A 20,335-nucleotide genomic window follows, 5' to 3' on the forward strand; every position below is an offset into this window, starting at 1 on the left:
GAGTGTCCTGTGGGGAAAGTTTCAGAAAGCAGTTCTGCAAAAGTCCGTAAAAAGGGAGTTAATTTTCAATCTGAATTATGGTTCCTAAAAGAAATGAATGTACTTTCATTATGGATAAAATAGTAAAATGTTTTTTATTGTGGAAAAATGTTATTCACTGAAACTGTGTCTCCAATGGGATATTGCTCACTAGGAAAAAAAAAAAGCAGAAATATATGCTTTCCCCTTTCTTTTCTTTTTTTGCTTATAACTTACCTTTGTAGCCCATCTTTCCTTCAGCGATCTCAAGGGGGCATACATGGCTCTCCACTTTCCCACTTCCCAGTAGCAATAACCCAGGGTGACCAGATGTCATAACCACAAAGGAGGACAAAATGCCACAAAATATAACAACAACAGGTTTAATGATTAGTCATCTGACCATATCAGTGGAATACTAAATACAATTACAAAATACAAAATATAAAATACAAGATAAAAAATATCCGTGTACATACAAAGATAAAACTGGATCACACCCAAAACTCATAAGGGGGTTAAAACAGATACAGACCAAAATATAGGGCATTCAAGAAAATTTTAGGACTTTGCAAAATAAAAGCTAAGCACACTTAAAATAACACAATTTTCATACGGTTTATTTACACCTATATATACATATACTGTACTATAATATGTACTCAACTGTTTTAAAATGCCTTGTTGGCTTGCAGTATACGTATAGAACTCTGAGCAAGTCAATTGCTTAAAATTGTACATTATTAGCAACAAATCCATGACTGAATCTACAATTAAATGATTCCTTTCATTTGTCCATTGTGCTGAAATTAAAGAAAAAACCCTTTCAATATTTGCATTGTGTCCTCAAGCAGCCTATTGCTGTCCTTTTTTTTCCTCCAAGAAACAAATGTGGTCTGAGCTCTGTGGTCAAGTTTTGTCCTTTTTCCCTCCAAGAAACAAATGCACCCGGAGCTCAGCGGTCAACGGCTTCTCCTGGGAAAATAGAAGAATCCATCCTATCCTCTTATTTGCAGCAAGGCAGGCTGCCACACAGATGCATTTCTCAAAGGGGAACAGCAAACATGGTGTTGCTCAATGGGCTTCTTAGTCATGCTCAAAACAGAGGCTGTTTTAGAATTCCTCTTGTACAGAAGGTTGAAATGTAGGACATGTTCTGGGAAAGGAGGACATCTGATCACCTTGCAATAATCCTGTCTGTTGGCCTAGGAAACAGTATCAGGCCCAAGGCCAGCTAGTGAGCTACAGGCATCAGCAGGGACTAGAAGTAGAATCTGCCAAGTCTTGGTTCAACTCTTTGAGCTCTTCACCAAACCAGTTTTTTACATCTGTACATTGCTTGAAGCTTAACTTTTCCACTTCTTGCCATCAGCCTGGAAAAAATTCTTTTAGACCACTCGACTTTAAATGCACACTTTATAGGTGGCAGCATCTGAAGGAGGAAAAAGTAATGGAAAGTGATGTTTATTAGATTTGATGCTTTGCTAAGTTTAATTGCTTAGGTATGAGAGTAGCTTAGTTGAAAATAGGATAAAATAATAAATTCCAAAGTATATTATTTGAATGTTTGACACTTGTTAGTCCTGATTTTTTTTCAAATTCAGAGTAAAACCAGTATGATATAGTGGAATGTGGGTTGAACCAGGACTCTGGAGACCAGGTTTCAAACCCTCACTTGGCCATGGAAGCCCATGAGGTGACCTTGGGAAAGTCACACATTCTCATCTTCTGAGGAAGGCAAAGGCAAACCCCTTCTGAACAAACCTTGCCATGAAAACCCCATGATAGATTTGCTTTAGGGTCACCAAATGACTTGAAGGCACACAACTAATCAGAATATTTGGGCAGTGGATGATTTTCATAATAAAACAGAACTCTGATTTTGGGAGATCTGCATTTTGATTGTTAATGGAAATTGCCAGTGGGCAAATCCAACAGCAGGAAAAAAACTGAGAAAGCTCTTTTGTAATTCAAGACTGAGGAAAAGAGGCCAATGTAATTTGTGTTAAAGAATTTTAAATTTCATTTCCAAGGTAATTTTGATTGTCTGTGTGCTCCATCTTGTGGCCAGATTAGTACACTTCAGTACAAAGTTTTGTGTACTGTGTATATATATGTATATGATTTTAAGTTGTCTGTCAACTTATGGTTCATAGCGTTTTCTTAGACAAAGAATACTCAGAGGTCATTTTTTCAATTCCTTCCTCTGAAATATAGCCTAAAGCACCTGATATTTATTGGTGATCTCCCATTCAAGTCCTAACCAGGGCTGACCCTGTTTAGCTTCCAAGATCAGATGGAATCTGGTGCCTTTAGGGTATAGGCAGTTTGTGAACTAGAGTTGTGCTTTTTATTTCTTGATGTTGCAGCAAAGACAGAAGGTCGAATCCTGAAACACAGGAGTCATGTGGACTTTTCACATGTTATGGAGAACTTAGCTGTGTTAGGAATTAATATACTTTTGCTTTTAGAAGAAGAGAAGAATATGCTAAATAGCTCAGAAAAGGATTGTAGAATAGAAAAGGTGTTAAATAATATTATTTTCTGTTTTGGTATTACGTCTCCCTTTTCAGGAAGAGAGTGGTTTTGCTCAGATTAGTTGCATATTTCTGCAGGCAGGGGTCGGAGTAGATGACTCTTAAGGTCCCAACTTACTCCATGATTCTATGACACTACTTCTGCTGACTTACCCCACTCCAGCTCATCTGCCAGTGACCTTTCCTGCCTGTGCAGTTCCATCAATAATTTTCAGGGAAAGATACAGCAAGGAAAAGGCAGGCAGAACATAATGAACATACTTGATACTGGTGGAGGTATAAAATAGTGATTAGTGACCTGCCATGGTATTGGAAATGGCCATGTCATGAAATCCATGGCTACTGATTGACAGAAGTAATATTGGACAGTGGTAGAGGTGGCAACTTCAATAATGGCTGATGAATCTAAAAAAGACTTTTAACACGTCTTTCATTAAGCAAAAGTTTAGAAGCTTGCTCAGATTTCCAGAGCAGAGCTTAGAATGTTACTTGTAAGAAGAATGAATATACTGACACAGTGAAACCATCCTTAACCAAACAGTGGTAAGATGATGCACTGAATCTCTGTTAAGAATGGATTCAGCTTGTTATTATATTCATTCTTCTTAGACATAATCATCCAGGCGCTGTTCTAAGACTGTGATTTCAGACATTCTGGATTTCCTTCTCTAGGAGCAGCATTAGTGGAACACTTACCTATGGGTTCATAGGGAACATGCAAAATAATGTTGTTCTTGCTTAAAAAATACCCCCCAAAGTCCTTTCTGCAGTGCTGGGGTAGCTTAAAGAAACAAACAGAATTCTTCTGCTGCTGCATTTGATGGAGGAATTCCTCAGTCCTGTTGGAGCCTGGAGCCATCCAAGGGCAACATAATTGAAAGGGATTACTGACTACTGGACAGGAGGTATGGTATGGCAACATTTCTTTTTTTGAAACAAAAGGCTTAGGAGACATGAATTGGGCCAGGGCAACCTAATCTGTCAGTTCCTCTGACTACTAGATGCTGCAGGAGAAGGAAACAAACTTTCCTATGAAAGTTCTACTTGTCACAAGCCATATAAAGACAACATTAAATACTGTACTTCGAGGTTTTTATCACACCATTACACCAAACACACACATACACCCCACGAAGAGGAAAGGGAAAGTGGGCTATTAAATTGAATACAATGAAAAAGGTAAACGCCACAGGTTAAGAAGAGAATCAGAATAGCAACTGAACAGGCTTCAGACTATACAGGTTGAATTGTTAATATTAAATAGTGCTAAAAGATTGAGAGATGTCAAAAGGTTGCATATTATTTTATGTCTGCTTTTGACACGTATAGAGGAAACCTCACCAGTTGTACAAGGAATATGGAAGAGAGACTTTTTAGTAGTTGCTCCCAAGTTCTGGAACTCCCAGAAAGTTTAGGTTTACTAAGCTTTTGCATGCATGTGACGGAACAGATCCTCTGTGAAAACAGAAGACCAACTGTACTTTCTTTATACTTCATTTACCCACCTACCTACTTAAATTTTATCACCATTTTAGATGAAGGCAGTCTACCTTTAAGACTTTAGCCACTCACATATTTCCACCTCCTGTTCCTGGTGAAAGATCCTTCTGTTTCCTCTAACATTATCTCCCTCAACAACCATTATGACCTTCCTCTGGAATATACTGCTATAGGGTCTTGTGTGCCTCCCTCTTCTGTCACAGTGTCTGAGTTCTGGTCTCCATGGAGATCCAGGAATATAAAAGATGTGCAAGACACCTTTAGCTTCAGTTCAGCATCAGAAGTAACTGAGTGAGGACTTAATTCAGGTCTTCTGGGTACCTTCCCTGTTCATTCCAGAAATGGAGGGGAAGGCTGCCCAGAGTGAAAAGAAGAAATGCAAGGTAGGGGTTACTGACTGCAGACCCTAGAGTGTAAAGCAGTTTTAACTTACCATATATACTCAAGTATAAGTCAATCTAATGTATAAATTAAGGGCAAGTTTTAGGGCCAAAATTATGGAATTTGATCTGACCCATGGATAAGTCGAGGGTAAAACTTAGGGGCATGTAGCAAAGGATGAAGCAAAGGAAAACAATGCCAAAGAACTTACAAAATTCCAGCAGACATAATAACTCTTTGTGCTCACTCTTAAGGCTGGATGGATAAGAGAGTAGAGGGAGATGGTGCTTCCAGGACAGGTTATACTATTGCCTTCCATCAGGGAATGGTTCGTTCTTTTAAATAAGAGTTAAGATACAGCCCTTACATTAACCCATGGATAAGTCGACTCAGGTTTTTTGGGTCAATTTTTAAACTAAATTTCTAGACTTATACATGAGTATATACAGTAAAAATATTCCCTATCCTGTTCCACAGAATCTAGACTTACACTCCATGTGAGACGTAATGTAGGCATACCCTCTAACCATCCTGATTTGACAGGGACAGTCCTGACTAATCCTTTGCCCTTCCACTTTTTCAACTGCTTTTAAAATGTCCCTTTCTCTCTTCTCCTTCCATCTTTCCCTTTCGTCCCCAACTTACTTCAATTGCTGCAAACTGAGTTCAAACTGCAAAAATAGTTCACACTAAATTTACTCAGAAGAGGGGACAGGAGAAGAGAGGGGTGAAATCTTACCCTTCCCAGGAGTCTCAAGCAAAAGCAACCTGCTGCAGCCTCTCTTAGCTTTTGCCATCTTGACCACACATTGTTTTTGCTTGACTAAACATATCCTAGTTTTTAATCCATGAAATGTTGGAGAGTCTGGTAGGGAATATATTTAATTGAAGTCATATATGGTGGAATATGGGAAAGGCACAGGCTTGCAGCATGACTAGAGTTCTAGCCACTTCTGGACCTCCCTCTATTTTTAATTGAAATGTTGGCAGCTTATGTAGCCCTTTGAAATTCCCAGAGGCAGAAAAGTGGCCCCCATATCCACTTGAGTTACCTACCCCTCAACTAGATCATTTAATCAGGAATGTACTGCTTTGTTCATGACTCAGTTGTAATAAAGCCCTTTCATAATGGTGTTCATTGATAATGCTATCAGAAGTGACTAAATTCTCACACTGTAGAACAGAACCATACTCTATAAGTGCAAAGAAGGTCTAATAGGTTTTTTAATTTGTAGCTGTCAGAAAGTATCATAGCACAGTAGCAGTGAGTGCAGACTGCACAGCAGGATGGGAGAGATCATCTTGTAAAGGAACAGGATTGGATTGATGGAGGATATTTCAGTGGGTCCTGACTCTACATCACAACACTCCTCAGCTTGAGACAAAATGAAACTATTTAGGCTCACATTTGTCAGGCCAGTTTGATTTCAAGTCCTCTGGAATGTGGCCTAAGTGGATTAGGTACTTCAACCAATTTGGAGAAGTCTCCAATTTATATATTAAACCTAAAGCTTACCAAATGAGTATATGAGGGGTCAAGCTGATGAAATCTTGGTGTCAGGTGTACCACTCCATGCAGAGCACAAAGTTCAATAGATGAAAGTGGTGAAAACCTTTCCAGACCATCACATGGGAAAGTTCATGAGCAGGCCAAATTTAACCTCTACAGTGGAAGGGTCTTAGTGTTCAATAGTTTTTTCATGTTTTGCATATGCAAGCAAAAATTTGCAACCATGGTCTTGCAAAATAAACAAAGAAACAAACACAAAGTCCTCATTAGAGACTGTCTTTTGGTAGGTCTTCATGATGACAAATTATCATAACAATTGCAACTGGATACTACTTTAGCTCTTCAAAAGGCCATTGCATAAGCTCATCAGTCTGTGTTGCTCAAGCAGCAACAAACTAAAGTGTTCTCTAAACTTATAATGAGAGCACATACTTAGATGCTCCAAGTATGTGCTCAGAGGCAGACAGACGCCAACAAAAACTGAACAATGGGCACATGTATAGCGAGCACAATGAGCAGCTTCCATAGCTTTCTTTTCAAACCAATTGAGTGCAATAAAAACTCAACACATATGGAAAAGGTATGGCAGAAATCAAACACATGGGATTTGATAGTGTATTTTCACCTAGCAAGAGGTGAACTGGATGGCCCATGTGGGCATTTCTAACTCTATGATTCTGTTCTATTCTATGTAAATCATAGTGAGACATGTGGTAGCAATATGGCATGTGCAATATCACACACAACCAGCACAATGTGTTATCAGAAAATGCATCCCTCTTTCTTTAAAGACCTTGGCATTTTTTCAGGAGAATATAAAACATACATTTAAAACAGATGGGATGAGAAAACTATACCTGGGCTCATGCCCTTACTACTGATGGGCAAAACAAAAGAACAGCCAATAAGTATGAAAGAAATGAAGTTGATCACTAGGATTAAATGTGTCTGGAAAAATTTCATTTATTATATTAACTTTGTGCTTATGGATGAAGCTTTTTATCATGTAATGCACCCTGCCTCATTCACAGGATGTTATTGGAGTGGAGGGGGGAAGATCCAGATGATATAAGCCTTCTATCTTTCCACAAATTCATTTTCATTCATTTTCTATCTTTTTTGTTTTCAGAAAAACAAAAATCTGTAAGGAGGAAAAGATGGAATGGTTGAACTGACTGGAAGCATTAGCAGCCCCCCATCTAGAGCCAGACATTAACTATAATTCCCATTACTGCTTTGGAGCAAAACTAGACAATGGCTGTTGAAAGAGTAATTGTTCTGCTAAAGAGTATTGTTTGTTACCTTGGGATTATCTGCATTCTGAGAGCAGATGGTGGGCCACAGTTTTCTGATAATTGTTTGATGTTTCATTTATATTCCACTTTCCCCCCAATAATGGGACTCATGACAACTTATAAAAATGAAAGCAAATATGGTTAAAGGCACTTACCAAGTCATGAATAAAAACATATAAACAGTTATTGTTCAAGTAAAATTAAACTGTCCATTATTTAAACCATTTAAACCAAACCAATTAAACATTTTCAAACATTTAGCTGTTGACTTTAGTTTTCATGGGTGGTCCTTACCTTTTACTGCAGATAGTGAGACTCTGCTTCCCTAAGCTGAGGACTGAGACCATATTCTCCCATCACCCGAGCCTGAGAAAAGTCCGATAAAGCAGTTTATGAATTAACATCTGCATACCTCCTCCTCCAGTATATGCTGCATATTTAACTCCAAAAGGTGGACCTAATTCCATCAGAAAATCATTTGACAATAATCCACCAGATGCAATTTCATTATCAGACAGAGAAGTTAAAAAGCCCCATCTCTTTCCCCACTCTAGGAAGAGCAAGGAACTGTTCAGAGGAGTAAAGAAACTCCTCATTCATATCTAGTGAGGACACACCAAAAGCAGTTGCTCCAAATACATTGAGACCACTTTGTTCACGTCCTCTGAGTCAAGATGTGACCAATTCCACCAGAAGGCTTAGATTTGCAGAATGCCTCCTTAAAGAGAATAACACTGTTCTTAGAAAGGAAGAAGATTTAGAAGCAAGGATGATTAATTTTAACCCTTTGCAGAGAAAGGGGGATGAAACAGAATGTGTAAACCTCCTGCCTAATGATGTTATGAAGGGCGAAATCCTTCTTAGTATACCCACAATTTTTCTAGTGAGTTAGTTCTGACAAAGCTTCTGGAAAAACACACACACACACACCAGGCTTGTTCCAGCTCTGTTAATAATATAGGATTCACAAGAAATAGAAACCAAATGCCTTCACTTCTAGCACCAGAGAAATGTTGCTCAAAATATATGTCAAGGGACACCAGCAATGTGCCACCACATTGGTATAAAATTATCACTTAAATTGCCATAATGAGAGGTCATAGCAGTGATGGAAAGACTTAACTCACTGTTGGGTGAATAAGTGTGCCAAAATACCATAACACCCTGCTTTTTCATAATTGTCATTGCATCTTTTAGTAAAGAAGCAAACAAATGCTAAGTTTTCTGAAGTTGTTATACAGTGATACTTATTCTTTATTTCCCCCTTATGTTTGTTCTTGATACTTTTCTTGGAAAATAATCTTCCTTCTTTCTTTGTTTCTCCAGGTCTTAGTAAGCTCTAAAAGGAATACTTTTCTTTTAGATGCAATGATTAACATTTCCTACTGCTGTTCCTGGCCGTTCCGTTGCTAAGTAGATACAACCCATGTCCAAGAGCCATTAAGAGATTCCAGCAATTAAACACAGCAGGTATCATGAGATGTACCAGGGCCTGTGTTTCCAAGTGACTGAATTCAAGAGTTCGGGCAGTTTGATATGTACAGAACTATTCTCTAAACATCCCTTGCTGAAACTTTAAAGAGTTAATGTTGGTCTTAGAAAAGTGATACTAGAAGGGATGGTAGTATTAATAATATGGCACGGTTTTTTTCTTTGGGGATTATCACATGGGAGATTGGATGTCCTTGTCCTGTCCCTGTCCTGTCCTTCCTACACAGTCATGGAAAGGACTTTCATATGATGTCCTCCTTATCTGAACATTGTCCCATCTGGAAAGTACATGTGACAGTGATTGCGAAAAAGCCTTTAAAATGATGTCATGCTGATCCTGTCATTGTCTCGTCATCGAAGTGGCATTGACCCAGAATTTTGCATTAATGTGAGTTCGCGTTAATGCAATGCCACTTCAATGACAGGATAATGACAGGATCAGCACACACAATATGAAAGGCTTTTGCGTGATCCCGCCCCGCCCCCCCACCGATGGGATAAGGAAGGGAAAGTGATCCTGACTTTGTCCTATCTTAGTGTAATAATCTCTTTTGTCAGCTTTATGAACAGAGAAATATGGTCTGCTTTATTTCCTTAAATTTGATTTTAAAATTGAAGAATAACGTTTAAGACTAAAGGAGGTAACTCTCTAGTGTTTAGAGTCTTCATTTTTGGAAATGCTTTTCTATTGATATATGATCTACAACTCCCACCCCAGGGGCAGATTTTGGCTTCCATGTCAGTGTAGGTCAATCCAATCAGGATAGAGTTTAACTCCTTTAAATAGATCCTAGGAAGTCCAGACTAAAATACGGGGTGGATTCACTGCCCCACTGACTTGGAAATCATCAGCTGCCACTATCTACCCCTGCCCAATTAACTTGGTGTAGGCAATGTAATCATTATCTAGTTGGTGGAAAAATATTTCAGCTCTCTCTTGCTGTTATTTCCCAGACTGAACTAGGAAGATTTTGAGACCAGCACTTAAGTGCTGGTAAAACGCAGCAAGTTCATTTAGGAAGCATGTGTGTGTGAAAGCTTGACACGCTTCCTAAACGTCAGAGGATCATCAGCTCCCCTCCAGCGTCCCTGAATCTTTCAAGGAGAGGCAAATTCCTAGGAACAGAAACTTTGCATTCATAGGAATTTCCCTCTCCCCAAATGATTCAGGGACACTGGAGGGGAGGTGATGATCTCCTGACATTTAGGAAGCGTGGCAGGCTTTCATGCACACACGCTTCCTAAATTATTTTGCAGTGTTTTACCAGCACTTAAGTGCTGGTCTCAAAATCTTCTAAGTCTGGCTACTTCCACATGCAGCTACAGACCAGCCTTCTCTCCTGCTGTCCCTTACAAATGGATGCTGCAAATAAGCTGATCACTACAGTCCTAGAGCCCATTCAAAATACCCAAATATAGTGCTGTGATTCCACTTTAATTAGCATAGTTCCACCCTGTGGAATCCTGGGATTTGCAGTTTATGGAGGGCAATGTAAAATTCCCAGCCAGAGAGCTCTAGTGCCTCACCAAACCACAAGCCCCAGGATTCTCAGGATACAGCTATGGCAGTTAAAGTGAAATCATATTGCTATAACTGTATAACACTATGTATTGTAACTAGAGACCTTTTCACACTCTGTTAGGTATTTTGAAGCTGCGGAGGCTAAACACATAAGGAAGAGAAGGCTCTGCACCTAGCTAACTCTAGCTTCCTCCCTTATATATGTTTATGAATATGATCTCAATTTTTTGATGTATGTCTCTCTGCCCGCCAAATTGTTTTTAATTTTAACCTAATGCTGTATTGCATTTTATTGTTTTTAAACTCTGATTGTTTAATTCTAGTTTTAATATTGGGGAGGGGGTTGGGAAGGGACCATTCAGTATTTTATTGTAATGTATTTTTACTATTGTAACCCGCCCGGATTCCTAGTGATTGGGCAGGCTATAAATAAATAAATTATTATTATTATTATTATTATTATTATATTTCTATTACTGTTTTTCATGTGAAGATTGCTCTTCTGCAAAGAAACATTTCTTCCACCCAATGATTCTCTGTGAATTGCTTTCCAAAAGCTTTTGGGCACGGATGAAACTCTTCTCTTCATGAAATCACTTTCCATTGGTGTAGAGACAGAAACGTGTGGGGAAGAGCTCAGTGATGCTCTAGCCTGGAGTGTCACCTTGTGTGGAGTGGGGGAAGACTTCAGGAATGGGGTCAAAAGGACACACCCTCTCCCTCCCTGCCCCACAGCACTTTATTTACGAGTAAAACAAAGCAGGACAGGGAGGTGGAGGTCTGCTGGGTCCTCTCCTTCCCTGCTGTGTGTGAAAGAGGATGGGGAGGTGCTCAGCCAGGTGTCACCCCTCTTTTGGGTTGTCACCCGGTGCAATCTGTACCCCCTGCACTCCCTGGTGAAGCCACTGGAAAAGCCAGCATGTGTTCTCTCTTTCCATGTTTTGTCTACCTGCTCCAATGGGCCTTAATCTATTTAATATTTAATCAGTTAAAGAACCAGAACTTCTAAACACACAAGAAGGAAAAAGGTGATGTACCGAATATTTACATGCTCACCAGCCAGAAAGGGAAGAGGAGAGAAGGAAGTTGGCAAGCATCTATCCACTCCCTTTATGATTACATTTTCCCCCTGTTCTGGATTATTATTCATTAACAGTACATCCTTTTTGTCTCCTTCTTCCTTTAACTTACATGGAAATGACTGCCAGTTTCAGAAAAGCCCGTTATTAATACTTTGCTTTTATTTATGGCCACACAAACAGAGCCTCATAAGAGAGCCCAAGTGACTACTCTTATATTTTAACCTGATTATGTTAACCCAATGGTGCCCTCTAGAGCTCCTCTGTGGGAAGACTGCATGATTCATTTAAAGAGGCTGATAAAATTCTCAGTGTTATGGTCTCTGGAGACTTGGGTTCAAATCTCCACTCAGCCATGGAAACCCACTGGGTGACTTTGGGCAAGTCACATTCCCTCAGCCTCAGAGGAAGCCAAAGGCAAACCCACTTGCCAAGAAAACCCTATGATAGGTTCGCCTTAGGGTCAACATGAGCTGGAAATGACTTGAAGGCACATAACAACAAACTGAGTAATTCAAATAAAAATTGGGTGGGTATGACTGATAATGTGGGATTTTTTGTGTTTTACAGCAAGCTAGATGTGGCAGTGGCAGGCAGGACTGAGCTGCCATTGGTTTCTTATAAGCAGGAGACGAGTGATTTAAAGCACACAGCACAAGTGGAAAGGAGCTATTTTCTAACTTGTGCTTCTTTCCTTGAAGCCATTCCTTTCCTATTCCCTCTCAATGGCCCCTTCACCAGGAGAAAAAATGCTGAGGATATAATGTCAGGAGCAGATGGAAACATAAGCCTAGGAAGCGGTTTAGACCCCTCTTGGCCATCCATGCTGTACTTTAAGTGATGACCTGCAGCTCCACTTGAGAGTTTTCATATTTTCATGTTTACTGTTTATGTTACAAATTGATAAGATGATTTTACTAAACTCTGATTTATAAAAGAATTGTTATTGTGGCTAGACCATTATGAACTCCTGTGAGAAAAGGCAGGGTATAAATGTTTTAAAACACAAATATAGCCATTTAGCATGAATTCAGTTTGGATTAATGTGCCATGCTGCCACATTCCTGTCAAAATGCTGCTTGGGGACTCTTGCTGTTGTATGTCTTCAAGACAACTCTGATTTATGGCAATCCTATCATAAGGTTTTCTTGGCAAGATTTATTCAGAAGAGATCTGCTGTTGTTTTCCTCTAAGGCTAAGAGAGTGTGATTTGCTCATGGTCACCCAGTAGATTTCCACAACTGAGCAGAGATTTGGTTTCCCATAGTCCTAATACTTAAAACCACTACAACATATAGGATTGGGCACTATGCTTTTTTACAGGTTGCATAAGTGTACCAATGTACCAGTCATTCTACAAGCACACACACAGCCCTATTTCTTACCTTTAACTTGGTGGGCTGAGGAAGTTAATCAGCCATTGCACAGTAGGTAAACTCAAAAGTTATAGTAATGCCTATTGTGCAATTGTTTGTACTACTCAAGGATCCATGGTTATTGTGCTGGCATCCATTTATATTACACTAAAAGTCTGTAATGTTTTGTTCGCTGTAACCTTTGGTCTTTAAATATATTGAATTATCCCATGGAAGTCATATTGGAAGACAGAGTAGGCTTATGTTGTTTAGAGTACATCTCACCTTAAGGTTTTCCATTCCTGTGAAATGTTAGTGCAGCATAGTGATTAATGTGTTGGACTGGTACTTGGGAAATCCAGATTCTAGTCCTCACTGAGCCATGAAACTTACTGGGTCACTTTGGGTCAGTTATTCTCTCTCACTCTTGATAACTGGGACTCATTACAACAATCTTATCAAAAAAGGCACAATTCTAGAGAAACAGAATGGTCTCTGGCAAGTGGTGAAAGTAAATTTAGCTTTCCACAAAAGGTGCCATTGATGAAAAGGCCATCTTTCCCCAATGGCAGAGACACCTAGAAGAAAGGCTTTGTAAAATGACAATAGTATATAGGGAGGTTTGTCATAAAAATGTGTAATCATTTAGGTACCCAGCTTTTTAAAGGTAACCTCTAGCTTTTTGTATTGTGCCTGGAAATAGAACAGGAGCTACTGAAGCTCCTTAAACATTGTCAAGTTGTGTTCCCATTACGTGGTCTCACTTAGCAGTCTAGACACTGTGTTTTGGACTCACAGCAGTTTCTAACCATTCTTCAAAGGAAGTTCCACATATAGCATATTACCACAGTCTATTCTGGAAGTGGCCAGAGCATGGATTTTATTATCTCATATTGTCAGCGTGGTATAGCAGTTTGAATGTTGAACTACGATTCTGGAGACCAGGGTACAAATCCCTGCTTGCACATGGAAACTTATTGGGTGACCATGTGCAAGTCAGGCACTCTCAGCCTCAGAAAACCCTATCATAGGTTCATGTCAGAAATGACTTGAAGGCACACAACAACAAATTGTCAGAAGAGAGGTATACTGTATATACTCATGTACAAGTCGACCTCATGTATAAGTTGAGGGAAGGTTTTAGCATCAAAATCATAGATTTTGATGTGACCTGTGGATAAGTCAAGGGTAAAATTTAGGGGGCTATAACAAAGGGGGTCTAAAGGGGAAAACACCACTTCCTCCACTCCTTCTCCGGACCTCTCCTGACCACCTAACACCACTTCCTTGGTGCTGGAGGAGAAGGTTTTAACATCTGATGGAGAAAGGAAAGAAGTGGATTTAAAGGTGGGGTTTGATGGGGAGAGGTTTGAACATAAAATTGGGAAAGGAATCACCTCTTTCACATGCATGCATGCACACACACACACACACACACACACACACATGAATATTCCCTCCCTGCCAGCAGCTCTTTCTGAAATCACTGCCGAGGCACACGGGGGTGGTGCTTCTTTCAGGATCTTTCTAAGTACTATTATTGTATTGATCCATATATAAGTCGACCCAGGATTTAAGGGTTAATTTTTTAGGCATAAATTTCTTGACTTATAGTCTTATATGGTAAATAAATAACACAGCGGTAATGAAAGGATTCCTTGAAATCTTGGACAGATTGGATTTGAAGGCTTGTTCAATGTGGAGGGCCAACAGAGACCTAAAATACCCCATCCCTTGTTTTGGCTTTCAGAAACCTGTTATATCATGACTTTCTGCTGTATTACAACAACTGACTTCTGCTTGCCAATGGGGAAAAAAAGAAGAAATATAAGGCAAAACATCTGGTAAGGAAGGAAGCAGTATTTGTGGTTAACACTTCCCCACTCTCTTATTTAATGGCCCCTCTCCCCTTTTTGGACATGCTTCTGTAGGGATAAGCCATTGGAGTCCTAGGTCCAAATCTGGCCCCTGGCATAGCACCTGATTGCAAGCCTTTATACATATAATTATGCACCTCAGCCCCCTCAGGGTAAGGCCCAAACCTTATTCCCACATGCTTTCACCTGTACACTAAACATAGGGAGGAGGGTGCGATGTCACCTTGCCAGCATTACTTTGATGTTGATTGATGCTGCATTTGATGTCTGAAAAAAGGGCTCCATATCAAACAATTCAGAGTCCCAATTGCCTGGACTGCCTCTTTCCATAAGTTTGGCTCAATATGTAGTTGTGGGCAATAGCAGCTGGTAGATCCCTAGGGAGTGTATCATGGTGGTACATCTGCTCTGGGTTTTATGAGAGCTATCAAAGGTGCTAGGCTTATTTTAGGGATAGTGTTCAGCTTAAACATCATACTATAAACTTGGTTCTTGTTGTTTAGGCCCAACTGGACTGAACAATTTCAACTAATTGCTGGATGGTGAATCAACATGTAGGTGAATCCCATTGATTTAACAAGTCTACTCTAGTCAGGGCTAATAATAGGATTTAGGCTTAAAAGCTGAAGTGGATTCAATAGCCCACTTTCATTGGAGTCACCAGCTGCCACTGTTGTGGATGGCCCATTAGGGTGAGACAATGGTTTGCCACCTTTTTTGAGAGCCAAAATCTGTTGCCTGAGATAACTGCCTTACTCTGCATAATGGCATGGCTGGTCCTGATTTTTGTTTTCATGTTTAAGCTACATTTCTAAAACCAGTTAAAAATACAGTTAACTTTCAAAGGAAAATGTTAAAACAACAACAACAACAAAACCTTCTCCAAAACATATCCAGAATGGCAGTACAATACTGTGTTAGCTATACATGCTCAGAACACTTCCAAAGAGATTTTTATAAGGCAGTTAACTGCACTTTGGTGACAAGTAGAAACAAATAAATGACATTAAGCACTGATTTACAATAATTTGAATACTGGAGTTAACATCTTATCAATTCATACCAGCCATTTAATCGTACATAAACATATTATGGCTCTTTTACAGCCTGTGTAGGGACAGCATAATAGGAACACACAGGCCACATTCTGGTGGATTTACATTTCTTAATCCTGATGCAGGCTTTGTCTCTCGTTTCCATAGCAATGAGTGGATCTATATTCCAATCACGCTGTCGCCTGGGCTTGTTGTCTCCATCAGGAGAACAGAGTCAGTTACATGAATATGGGTGAATTTTTGGGGATGATGTGGCATGTCGGATTAATTTTTTAAAACAACAACAAGAATACTCAGAATGTATATGTTTGTATGAGGATATTTCAATTTCACAAGTTCACTGTATGCATTTTTGCAGAGCAGTGGTTCTTTATTACAGAAAAAAATCAGTACAGAACAAATTAGATATATATTGCTTTATTGGCATAGCTCTTGGCAACTGAACTTTGTCTAGTAGGCATATTCGAAATGAGAAGTGTAAGCTTTCTAATTGTTTATTTTCTTTTGCAAAACTGAACTGCATTCTTCTTGCCATAGATACTTCCCCTCTGCCACCTGATCTGTTTTTATTGTAACATGCCTGGTGGTGATAGGCTTGTATTTAAACATGGTCCCATTTAAAAAGTACTTCAGATAGCTTTGTTACTGTTTCAATCTGTGTGAACAGATTTCATACCATGTATTTTTGATTGATCACCCATTACTTTTCTACATGGATCCATTTCCTACTCCCCATGGGAGTATAGTTTCCATTTGAGCGTGCATTCGATCCTCATTATGCCAATTTCGTTCCCATTGGAATTTGGATCTGATCCCCATGTAATCGATCTTTCCAGGGAAAACCCGAATCGGGGGGGGGGGGGGGTTTTTCTTGCACCTCCCGTGTGCGATCAGGGGCAAATGAATAGGAACGACATGGGTGTCCAATTCAGGAACTTGGGGATGGGAAGAGCAGTGTTCAAGGGGCTGATCTGGGGGTGTCACCCGCTTTGTTCTCTTTCCTGCATTATCGGTGCCATCCCCCCCATTTGCATAGCCTTTCCCCAGGTGGAGTGGGAAGCAGGGTAAGGCGATCGCATGTGTAGACAAATTAATTTTTTTTTAAATTAAGGTTTCAATCACCTAGGCACTCTGTCGGGCGTCCAAACATAGCAAATTGCTACACTGACCTCCAAACGTTGTAAACACATTATGCCCCTCTGCAACCTCCCTCCTGCTCCACATGCATAGATTGACGTGTGAGGAGAACCATTGAACACCATTTTTTAACTATTATTTTTTCATTTTTTTACATGCCTGCTTGATTGCCCCCCCCCCCCCAACAGCCCAGGGTGCAATGGTGGAGGCAAAGGGGATGGAGGCTCCTTCTCCTTTTCCCAGAGCGGAAAAGTGCCTAAGCGATTGATCGACTGCTTTAAAAAAAACATGAAACAGAAAAACAGGTTTGAAAGACACAAATGGGAACGGGGAACAAAAATAGCCCACACCAAAATGCATAGAAGCAACTGACGTCACTGATTGACAGCCGTTTAAAAAAAAAAAGAGGTTCCAGAAGGGTAATGGGAATGGGGAGCAAAAAAGTCCACTTCAAATTACAACGGAGAAAATTTCAATGGATCAAAAAACACGTGTCCGTTTGCACCCTTTCGTAATGGGAACGAGGGACCAGATTCGAATACAACTCGGAAAAAAGATCCGAGTCAGAATTGCAGTGAAATACGTCACTTTATATGCCCAGTGGGAATGGGGCCCTAGAGGGTAAGTAAATACTTAGAGCCAGCATGATTTGATTGTTGGACTAGGACTCTGAAGACCAGGGTTCAAATGCCTGTTCAGCTATGGTAACCCATTGGGTGACCTTGGGCAAGTCACACTCTCTCAGCCTCAGAGGAGGCAAAGGCAAACCCCCTCTGAACAAATATTTCCAAGAATACCTTGCTTTATGATTCTCATAAGTTGGAAACTACTGATACTTGAAGTTATACAGTAGCAAAGTAAATCCTTGCAGAATGCTTCAGAGCTAACAAACCTTATGCTGTAAGTCTGAGTAAATTTTCAAGTGGATGCATATGCAAGTCTGTATCTATGAATCTCAAATGACCAATTTGTTCCCACCTTTATCTACCCTCTCCATTCTGATATGAAAATATTCAAGGGTGTTTTGTCTTCTTTCCAGGTGCTTTATCTTCTTTATGTGGAATCTGTATATGCCATGGCAAACTCTCCCAGCCCATTGACGTAAGCCACTGAGACAATTCCTCTTGGTTTCGGTAGAATTTCTGTTTGGGTGTGTTACACAATTGGTGCTGCGCCTGCAAACCTAATTTACCTGGGAGTAAGGCCTAATGAACACAATGGGACCTCTAAGTAAACACAAGTAGGATCTTAAATTGTTTACTTACCAGGGAGTAGCTCTCACTGAACAAAGTGGAACTTACTTCTGAGTAAACAGGCTATGTAAACGAAGTACCTTGGAGCCTCTCATACTTGCATGAAGATCCTTTATGAAGAACAGAAAGCAGAGAGAAACAACTATTTTTTAACATGTACATTTTAGTCAGTTTTACACAGAGAAGGGAAAGGAAAGTGATCTTAGTGTGATGTGTATGAGTAATTTGGTTGTAATATTTACTACCCATGAGAAACAAGCACCCCAGATAGAATTATTAGTACATATTAATCAGCTTTAGCTCAATTACACTGGGCCCTCCACATTTGCTGGGACAGGAAACCTGCGAAAGTCGAAAAACCACAAATAGAAAAACACTATCATCTATCTATCTATCTATCTATCTATCTATCTATCTATCTATTTCCTGAGAGAACATCTATCTAGGAATCTCTAGGTCCATCAGTGCAACTCTGTGGTCAACATCCAGTGAAAGTTGACCATAGAATTACACTGGAGAACCTACAAAAGATATTCTTTAGGAATAGGAATATCTAGTTCCTCCAGGACAGCTCCATGGCCCTCATCTGGTACAGTCACACTAGAGGACCTAGAGATTTCTAGAGAGACCTTATTAATCAAATCCACAAAAGTCAAAGCCGCAAATATGGAGGGTTGACTGTACATATGTTTGCACATAATCTCTGCTCTATAACAGTGAAGAAAGCTGGCAGGCAGAGAATCAACTCACTGAGAACTATGGATACTGTGCATTGTCCAAAGGACCAATAAATGAGTGTTAGAGCAAATCAAGCCTCAACTCTCCCTATTTGCCAGAATGACCAAACGGAGACAACTGTACTTTGGTTGTATCATAAAATGACTGGTCTCATTAGAGAAGATGCTAAGGCTTGGTACAGTGGGAGGCAGTAGGAAAAGGGAGGAAGACCCCATTCATTACAGGTGGATAGAGTGGTATAGTGGTTTAGAGCATTGGAGTATGTACCTGGAGATCCGAGTTCGATTCCTGCTTGAGCATAAAAAAAATCCTCATCGGGTGACCTGTAGCAAGACACCATAGCAAGACACACTCACCTTCAGAGGATGGCAATGGCAAACTCCCTCTGAAGAAACGTGCCAAGAAAATTTAAACTCAGGTTGCCGTCAGTCAAAAATGACTTGGGAGGCACACAGCAACACAACAACAGACTCTGCTGAAGAAGCCGCAGCCCCCAGCTTGCAAGACCTACGCATTCAAAAGCATGTGTAGTCCCAACATATTGTCAACATTTTCATTTAGTGTTCAAATTTTTAGTTCACAAGAATAATAACATCCAAACAATGGGGCTCGCTGCTGTGCAGCGTTACCACAGCAACCAAACGGCACGGCACCGCTGCGCAGCAAAAAAGAAGCCGCATAGAGTGACTCCTTTTTGTGATGTTGTAAGAGCTGCGTCACAGCCCTTACGACGCCGCTTCCTTTTAGAGACGTGTGGGCGCTGAGATGTCCACACATCATCAATACATCCCCTGTGTGGGAGGTGCCGCTCAAAAATGGCGCCGCCCACACATACTAGGGCTTTGGAGCATGTGGTTGGTGCACGCTCCTGAGCCCTAGAATTGCTGCTGCCACGCCGCAAAGTGCCCGTATGTATCAAGCCAATGATACCTTTTGGGGGCCAACCAAGGTGCACAATTACATGTCGCCAGCTTTCAAAGTCCCACTGGCTTTTTTGTCAGGCAAACAGGAGGGAAAAAAAATTGAAGATGTTAGTCATAGTCCTGCATTTTCTGTTTCTGGTCTTAGTTCAAGACGGCAGATGAGGGCAATCTGTAAGCTGGCACCTTCCTTTTTGGCCATGAGGTCCCTGGGACATGGAAATTTAATGCCCATTTGCACTTCAAAGAAGATGTTTCCTTGGAATCCAGCATGTCTCCTTCCTTCGTGAAGCCACAGGCTCCTATGGAGGTAGACACTGCATTTCTCAAGAAGTCTTCATGTTTTGCATCCGTGCAACTTTAGGTGGAGTAGAGGTAATTCACAAAAAGTATGACCTGCTATGCTGTACTTTAAAGACTAGAGGGCGCCACAGAACAACAAATAAAACCTTCCTGCCAAAGAGAGTCTCTCTCTCTCTCTCTCTGACAGTTTTAAACACATTTGGGGTGTTGGGGCTTGAGGGTTAGACTACAACTCTGGAGACCTGGGTTCAAATTTCGGCTCAGCCCTGGAAACCCAGTGAGTCACCCTGGGCTAGTCACACTCTCTCAGCCCCTGAGAACAGTCACAACAAACCCCCTCTGAAGAAACTTGCAAAAATAAAAA

At 40.4% G+C, this 20,335-nt stretch overlaps 1 long non-coding RNA gene across 1 annotated transcript; it reads right to left on the minus strand.

The window, feature by feature from the left end:
* Positions 1–387: 387 nt before the first annotated feature.
* On the minus strand, positions 388–18,427 carry LOC121928235. The gene is made up of 3 exons (XR_006103464.1): positions 18,023–18,427; positions 7,536–7,607; positions 388–1,450 (listed from the first exon to the last, which is right to left on the minus strand). It is a non-coding gene; the product is annotated as an uncharacterized LOC121928235 (long non-coding RNA).
* Between the last annotated feature and the right edge of the window lie 1,908 nt (positions 18,428–20,335).

The sequence above is a fragment of the Sceloporus undulatus genome, chromosome 4, assembly GCF_019175285.1.
Source record: "Sceloporus undulatus isolate JIND9_A2432 ecotype Alabama chromosome 4, SceUnd_v1.1, whole genome shotgun sequence".
NCBI lineage: Eukaryota > Metazoa > Chordata > Lepidosauria > Squamata > Phrynosomatidae > Sceloporus > Sceloporus undulatus.